An 8,716-nucleotide genomic window follows, 5' to 3' on the forward strand; every position below is an offset into this window, starting at 1 on the left:
CTGAACCATCAGCCCAGAGCCCGACGCGGGGCTCGAACTCACGGACCGCGAGATCGTGACCTGGCTGAAGTCGGACGCTTAACCGACTGCGCCACCCAGGCGCCCCGAGTTTGACAATTCTTTATAGACTTTGGATACTAACCCTTTATCTGGTATGTCATTTGCAAATATCTTCTCCCATTCTGTTGGTTGCCTTTTAGTTTTGCTGATTGTTTCCTTCACTGTGCAGAAGCTTTTTATTTTGATGAGGTCCCACTAGTTCATTTTTGCTTTTGTTTCCCTTGCCTCTGGAGACATGTTGAGTAAGAAGTTGCTGCAGCCAAGGTCAAAGAGGTTTTTGCATGCTTTCTCCTCAAGGATTTTGATGGCTTCCTGTCTTACATTGAGGTCTTTCATCCATTTTGAGTTTATTTTTGTGCATGGTGTAAGAAAGTGGTCAGGTTCATTTTTCTGTAAGTTGCTGTCCAGTTCTCCAGCACCACTTGCTGAAGAGACTGCCTTTATTCCATTAGATATTCTTTCCTGCTTTGTCAAAGATTGGTTGGCCATACGTTTGTGGGTTCATTTCTGGGTTCTCTATTCTGTTCCATTGATCTGAGTGTCTGTTTTTGTGCCATTTTTTAGTTTTTAAGTAATCTCTACACCCAGCATGGGGCTTGAACCTACAACCTTGAGATCAAGAGTTGCACTCTCCGCTGACTGAGCCAGCCAGGCACCCCTGCTTCTTAACTTTTATCACGATATGTATTTTAATTTGTTTATTCACTTTTTTTGTGCCTGTTACCCTCTGAATGAGTTGTGCTGGAAAAATTTTATCCATGGAACTCTTACTCATGGGCTATCTCTTAATGGGTTGTGGAGGACGGTAAGGGAGTGTGACAAGTGGACAAGGGAGGGGCAGCAAAGAAGCCGCCTACTTTGCCAGGGCTGAGGTTGGTGAGAGGGGTTGCTAGGACTTCCAGGGCGTGGGCTGTAGGATGTTGGCATGGGTGTCTATGAGCTGACAAACTAGTTCCTGGAGTTCCTTCCTAATATGAACATACAATTCATCTGTACTCTTCCTAGGGACGTGGAGGTAGAAATCATTATTCCCACTGCCCAAGGGGCCCACACAGGGACAGGATTTGAATCCAACCAAATCTCTTTAACTTCAGAGCTAATGGTCTTTTTCCTATACCTTCAGATCACACATTTTGGTGGGTAACATATGTTTCTGATTCTCTAGGTCTAAGCTGAACTCAGCCACCTGCTTTTGGTGATTTGGATATTAGTTGTCCAGTGGATGTCACTGGGAGTCTCCTGTTATGGAAGTAAATGAAATTTGAGGTTCAAAGACCTTCTTAATAGCCTCTAATGAAAATAGACCATTATCATTAAGAGCAAAAGAGCAAGGCACATAGATATAAAAAGGGAAGGAATAAATGGATTTGCATTTGCTTCAGCGTGCAGAGAAAACCTTTAGATGATACACAGAAACTAATACCATGGGAGGGGAATGGGTGCAGAGGGACATGGTGAGAAGAGGCCTTTGGCCGTATGGCCTTTTGTAACTTTCAATTTTGTCTCTTGAAAATTTAATATGTATGCAAAAAAATTAAATGGAAAACATCCATGTACTAGTGATGCCGATATAAATGATTAACATTCTTGGCCTTGGACTATCTGTCTGTTGTCTTATCACCCTTATGTGTCAGGCTCTTCTTGCCAAGAAGCCAGTTTTGGGCACACCATGTGGACACTGCAGACAAATTTCCCATAGGCATACACGGAAATTAGAATTATAATGACATTATATATATTAAATTTAGCTACCCAGTGTATTACATAGGGTTTCTGACTGTCCGGACCTTGTATCGTACCGTTCCTATGGGATTACGTGTTCCAAGTTTCCTAAAATATGGACTTCTTAAATGAACATAACACAGCTTTCATGAATTGTCATCATTTAGGTAAAACATACCTATGACTAATTAAAAAAAAACAAACGTTTTGTTCAGCATTTTCACCTTCATGTGGGTAGAGCTGCTAACTTTTGGTGTCGAAAAGGGAAAAGTCAGGCTTTAGTTTTAAAAGAGAAAACTGACTTTCTGGATGATGACAGAAGTGAGGAGTGTTAAGACATAATTCTGTAATTCAAGCAGACTCTTAGGAATCAAAGAGATTCTTTGATGATCCAATTGCCTACTTAAAAGAGAGGATTTTTTCCCCCTCTTCCGTTCTCTCTAGGATAACTGGTATTATTCCTCTGACTAAAACGTGGCTTTCAAGAGAAAGAAAGCATGCACTATGCCTTTGCACTTAGTGCATTTTTCTCCTGTGGAGTTTCTTTCAGTTACTCCATTAGAGCAAGATAAGTGATTCTGCTCCTTAGTGTCACATATGGTCATGTCTAAGTGAGGCCTGATGTTTAGCTTAAGAATATTTTGGCTTAAAGGCAGCAAATGAGGTCTTCAGCTTCTTTAAATCGTAGGGAGCACCATACGACTGCCTGAATAGCACTGGAAACAGTATACTGATGACGGGGCACTTCTCTGTCTCAAGAGCCCTGCTAATTGAAGATGTGTCACACCTCCCCTTAATTTAAGCATTCTGCTTTGCAAATGAGGACTGCTTTTTTACATTCGTGCTTGTTCCTTCCAAGCACATCCTGCGTGCTGGCTGTGCTCCACAGCAAGGAAGGTACAGGGACCGTTTCGGGGGATGACGCACCTAGCACGTGGCTGGTACATGGCAGTCCTCGATGCGCGACATTATGATACAAACACAGTAAAAGGAAGATACGTTTGAACTCAGGTTCCCCAGAAGCAGACCCTGACACGAGAATTTGAGAGCAAAGGATTTCCCAAGGAAATGTTCCCCAGAGGAGGGAAGTGCTCCCCAGAGGAGGGAAGTGTTCTGGAGAGGAGGGTGTGGAATAGGGAACACAGCCTCAGCCTAATCCTTGGGAGCTCTGGCGAGGAATGAGCCTCAGAGACTATAAGCCTCCGGGCTCCCAGGCCCCGCAGGCCTTAAAGGGAGGGAGCTAGGCTTGCAGACTCCCATACTCCCGGGGAAGGAAGCGAACTCCCAGACACTTGTGCTCTCAGTCCCAGCGGGTGAAGTGGTTACAGAGGTTGGGCGCGGTGCTTCAAGCAAAGCCCTAGCACCAGCCTTCAGAAGCAAAGTCCATAGAAGCCAGGCGAAGGATGCACAGAACCTACAAAAGAGACCCGAGGGGGGGGGGGGGCCAGGGAGGGCACCCGCCAGGTCTGCTGAAAGGTCAAGGGAGAGCCTGCCTCGTGGGTATGCGCCGGGTGCAACCGGGATTGCACTTGATACTGGGATTCAATGCGCTTGGGATTCAATGCGCTCCAGTGACCATCTTGAACTTCTTCCTTTGATCTACTGTATGTTTTGTAGGTGAAGTCCGAGGGGACAAGGGAGCACGCGCAGCCCCTCCTTCCACCACCTGATGCCTCCCTGGGCCCGGTTCTCAGGCACTGGTGTAGCTGCTCCGACCCCGGTGCCCGGTGCCCCCGTGGCCTTCCCTACCCCTCCTTGCCCCGCAGCCGTCGCTGCCCTCTGCTTGGGCGGCCGCTGTTGTGAGGGTGCGGGCTGCGGTGGGCAGGGGAGGCCAGGGTTTCCTAGCTGCTGTCCCACCTCCAGAGGGCCTGGCAGGGTGGGGTAGGAGGGTGGGGCGACGTGGGGGTGGGTTTGGGGAGGCCTGGGACATCTCTGGGTGAAGGCTGACAGCTGTCTTCACCACGCAGGACACACCCTCTCCGGCTGTGACCTGAGTGCCCAGTGTGCCCTGGCACGGAGGCTTTCACCCCTTGGGGGCACTGCCCATCCACTGTGGAGTGCAGTGCCAGTCCCGTGGGAAGGGGAGACTGACTGACCCGTCGGCCGGTGGCGGGCAAGAGGGGATCGTGGCAGACAATGGGTTGTGCGCATGTGTGTGGCCACACCAAGCTGCAGGGCAAGGGCCCTGGTCACCTGTGAGGGTCCGCACTCACCTCATGAGTACCCCCACGAGACCTGACGAATGTCCGCGCGCCCGCAGAGTGTGGAAGTCAAGAGCCGATACCACCCCAGGTCGAGACAGACTCTGTAAAGAAAGGAAAACTTTCTGTATGTTAATAAGTTTAAGAGCACTTTTCCCTGTTGTTTTGTTTTGTTTTGTTTCGTTTTACATTTTCCTTTTGCATTGAGCTCTGCCAATTAGATAGCCAGCCTGGGTCAAGGTAAAATAATCTAAAAAAAAAAAACCACCCCATTAATTTAAATTCTAGTTAGTTAACATACAGTACAAGATTGGTTTCAGGGAGAGAATTCAATGATTCGTCAGGAGGTAAGGTCATTTTTAATAGAGAGGCGTTTGTAGCAGGTCAGAACAGGAGGAAACATTTTAATGCCCACCTCAGGAAAAGTAATAATTTAAGAAAATTCAAAATGAATTACCATTTATTAAGCTTTTATATGCCATCCATTGTACAAATTACCTTATTTATCGCTTTAAGCTTAACAAAAACCCTGCAGGCCATAGATGATAAAGCCAGCTCTCAGAAGTGTTCCATTTGCCCCAATGCACAAATGGATGGAGACTCAAGGGCGACTGCAGAGCTCTTAACTTCTATGCCAGCGCTCTCCAATAGAAATACAATGTGAGCCATGCCTAATTTTAAATGTTCTAGTAGTTACATTGAAAAGATAACCCTCAGCAAAGTAGGTTTAGAGAGAAGACACCTCAACAGAATAAAGGCCAACTATGAAACCCCCCCAGCAAACATCATACTCATTGGAAAGAACTGGCTACAGCAATCAGACAACAAAAAGAAAAAAAAGGCATCCAAGTCGGTGAGGAAGAAGTCAAACTTCCACAATTTGCAGATGACATGAGATTCTATAGAGAAAACCCTAAAGATTCCACCAAAAATCTACTAGAACTGATGCATGAATTCAGTAGTCACAGGATATAAGATCAATGTGCAGAAATCTGCTACAATTCTATACACTAATAATGAAGTAGCAGAAAGAGAAATTAAGAAAACAGTCTTGCTTCAATTGCACCAAAAAGAATAAGATACCTAACCAAAGAGGTAAAAGATCTATACTCTGGAAACTGTAAAACACTGATGGAAGAAAGTGATACAACACAAAGAAATGGAAAGAAAATTCCATGCTCACGGACTGGAAGAACAGATACTGTTAAAATGTTTATACTCTCCAAAACAATCTACACACTTAATGCATTCCCTACTAAAATACCAATAGCATTTTTCACAGAACTAGAACAAAAAAACCCTACCATTTATATGGAACCACAGAAGACCCCCAAACTGCCAAAGTAATTTTGAAAGACAAAAGCAAAGCTGGAGGTCTCGCAATTCTAGATTTCAAGCTAAATCACAGAGCTGTAGTGATAAAAACGTTATGGTCCTGGCATGTAAAATAGACACAGAGATCAATGGAATAGAATAGAAAACCCAGAAATAAAGCCACAACTATATGATCATCTAAACTTTGACAAAGCAGGAAAGATTATCCAATGGGAAAAAGATAGTCTCTTCTTTTTTTTTTTTTAATATATGAAATTTATTGTCAAATTGGTTTCCATACAACACCCAGTGCTCATCCCAAAAGATGCCCTCCTCAATACCCATCACCCACCCACTCCTCCCTCCCGCCCCCCATCAGCCCTCAGTTCTCAGTTTTTAAGAGTCTCTTATGCTTTGGCTCTCTCCCACTCTAACCTCTCTTTTTTTTTATTTTTTATTTTTTTTCCTGCCTCTCCCCCATGGGTTTCTGTTAAGTTTCTCAGGATCCACATAAGAGTGAAAACATATGGTATCTGTCTTTCTCTGTATGGCTTATTTCACTTAGCATTACACTCTCCAGTTCCATCCATGTTGCTACAAAGGGCCAGATTTCATTCTTTCTCATTGCCACGTAGTACTCCATTGTGTATATAAACCACAATTTCTTTATCCATTCATCAGTTGATGGACATTTAGGCTCTTTCCATAATTTGGCTATTGTTGAGAGTGCTGCTATAAACATTGGGGTACAAGTGCCCCTATGCATCAGTACTCCCGTATCCCTTGGGTAAATTCCTAGCAGTGCTATTGCTGGGTCATAGGGTAGAACTATTTTTAATTTTTTGAGGAACCTCCACACTGTTTTCCAGAGCGGCTGCACCAGTTTGCATTCCCACCAACAGTGCAAGAGGGTTCCCGTTTCTCCACATCCTCGCCAGCATCTATAGTCTCCTGATTTGTTCATTTTGACCACTCTGACTGGCGTGAGGTGATATCTGAGTGTGGTTTTGATTTGTATTTCCCTGATGAGGAGTGACATAGAGCATCTTTTCATGTGCCTGTTGGCCATCCGGATTTCTTCTTTAGAGAAGTGTCTATTCATGTTTTCTGCCCATTTCCTCACTGGATTATTTGTTTTTCGGGTGTGGAGTTTGGTGAGTTCTTTATAGATTTTGGATACTAGCCCTTTGCCCGATATGTCATTTGCAAATATCTTTTCCCATTCTGTTGGTTGCCTTTTCGTTTTGCAACCAAAGTTTTGTTGATTGTTTCCTTTGCTGTGCAGAAGCTTTTTATCTTCATGAGGTCCCAATAGTTCATTTTTGCTTTTAATTCCCTTGCCTTTGGGGATGTGTCAAGTAAGAAATTGCTACGGCTGAGGTCAGAGAGGTCTTTTCCTGCTTTGTCCTCTAGGGTTTTGATGGTTTCCTGTCTCACATTCAGGTCCTTTGTCCATTTTGAGTTTATTTTTGTGAATGGTGTGAGAAAATGGTCTAGTTTCAACCTTCTGCATGTTGCTGTCCAGTTCTCCCAGCACCATTTGTTAAAGAGACAAGACAGTCTCTTCAACAGTGTTGGGAAAACTGGTCAGCTACATGCAAAAGAACGAAGCTGCACCATTTTCTTATACCATGCATAAAAAGAAATTCAAAATGGATTCAAGACCTAAAGGCAAAACCTGAAACCATAAAAATCCCAGAAGAGAACAGAGGCAGTACGTTCTCTGACACTGACTGTAGCAACATTTTTCTAGATATGTCTCCTGAGGCAAAGGAAATAAAAGCCAAAATGAACTATTGAGACGGCATTAAAAGAAAAAACTTCTGCACGGTGAAGGAAACTATCAACAAAACTAAAAGGCAACCTACAGAATGGGAGAAGACATTTGCAAATGACATATTGGATAAAGGGTTAGTATCCAAAAATATAAAGAACTTACACAACTCCACACTCCCGAAACAAATAATCCAATTAAAAATGGGCAGAAGACATGAATAGACAGTTCTCCAAAGGAAACAGAGATGGCCAACAGACACATGAAAAGATGTTCAACATCACTCATCAGCAGGGAAATGCAAACCAGAACCACAATGAGATATCGCCTCACACCTGTCAGAATGGCTAAAATCAAAAACACATGTTACAACAAGTACTGGCAAGGATATGGAAAAATGGAACCCTCTTGCACTGTTAGCGGGAATGCAAACTGGTGCAGCCACTGTGGAGGTTACTCAAAAATTAAAAATAGAATTACCCTATGATCCAGAAATTTCACTACTAGGTATTTGTCCCCAAATACAAAAACACTATTCAAAGAGATACATGCACCCCGATATTTATAGCAGCGTTATTTACAATAGCCAAGTTATGGAAACAGCCCAAATGTCCATCGATGGATGAATGGATAAAGAAGATGTGGTATATATACACGATGGAATATTATTCAGCCATAAAAAACAATGAACTCTTGCCACTTGCAATGACATGGATGGAGCTAGAGAGTATAATGCTAAGCAAAATAAGTCAGAGAAAGACAAGTACTATGATTTCACTCATATGTGAAATTAAACAAACAAAACAACAAGCAAAGGAAAAAAAATAAGAATGAGACAAACCAAGTAACAGACTCTGAACTACAGAGAACAAACTGATGGTTCCTAGAGGGGTGGGGAGTGAGGAAACGGGTGAAATAGGTAATGGGGATTAAGGAGTGCACCTGTTGTGATAAGCACAGGGTGCTAACGTATGGAAGTGTTGAATCACTATATTATACACCTCAAACTGATATAACATTGTATGTCACCTATACTGTAATCACAATAAATAAAAAAGTGAAGATAAACAAGTGAAATTAATTTTGATAATCCATTGCATTTAACCCAACATATTTAAGATATTGTCATTTCCAAATGTAAGTATTATAAAAATGAGAACTCATTTTTTTTTCATATGAAACCCTCAAAATCTAGGGGGTATTTTACACTCAAAGCACAACTCAGTTTGCATACTAAATTTTTATTTGACGTGCTTATTTCACATTTAGATTTTATAAAACCTAGAGTTGAAAACAGATTCACATATGCAAGATGTTCCAAGCATACTTAAAAGCTTTCCAGTAACCGAACCGAGCATTTATTTTTGTATTTAAATTTAAAATTAATTAAAGTGATACAACATGAAAAATTAAATTCCTCCAGTGCTCTAGGCATATTTCAAGTAGTCAACAGTCATATGTAGACAGTTGGACAGCACAGCTCAAAGATACGTGGAGGCAGTGAGAGGCAGCTGTGGGAAGCTTTCTAGCAAGGGTCTTGAGACAGACTGGTAAAGAGTCAAGGGACAGGAAGCGAGGCAAGAGGAAGGGGACCAGGAGGCAGCACCAGCATCTTCTCAGGTGCAGAGCCAAAGCATGTTACTGT

The 8,716-nt window shown here is 42.9% G+C and overlaps 1 long non-coding RNA gene across 1 annotated transcript in view; it reads right to left on the bottom strand.

The window, feature by feature from the left end:
• The window catches only part of LOC121025677 (uncharacterized), a 93,681-nt gene that overhangs the window by 16,938 nt on the left and 68,027 nt on the right, over nucleotides 1-8,716 (bottom strand). The window contains exon 3 of the long non-coding RNA XR_005788126.1: nucleotides 3,996-4,087. This is a non-coding gene — a long non-coding RNA (uncharacterized LOC121025677). The remainder of the gene's footprint in view (nucleotides 1-3,995; nucleotides 4,088-8,716) is intronic.

Source organism: Herpailurus yagouaroundi, unplaced genomic scaffold (genome assembly GCF_014898765.1).
Source record: "Herpailurus yagouaroundi ecotype Mexico unplaced genomic scaffold, PumYag 67690, whole genome shotgun sequence".
In the NCBI taxonomy this organism is placed as follows: Eukaryota; Metazoa; Chordata; class Mammalia; order Carnivora; family Felidae; genus Herpailurus; species Herpailurus yagouaroundi.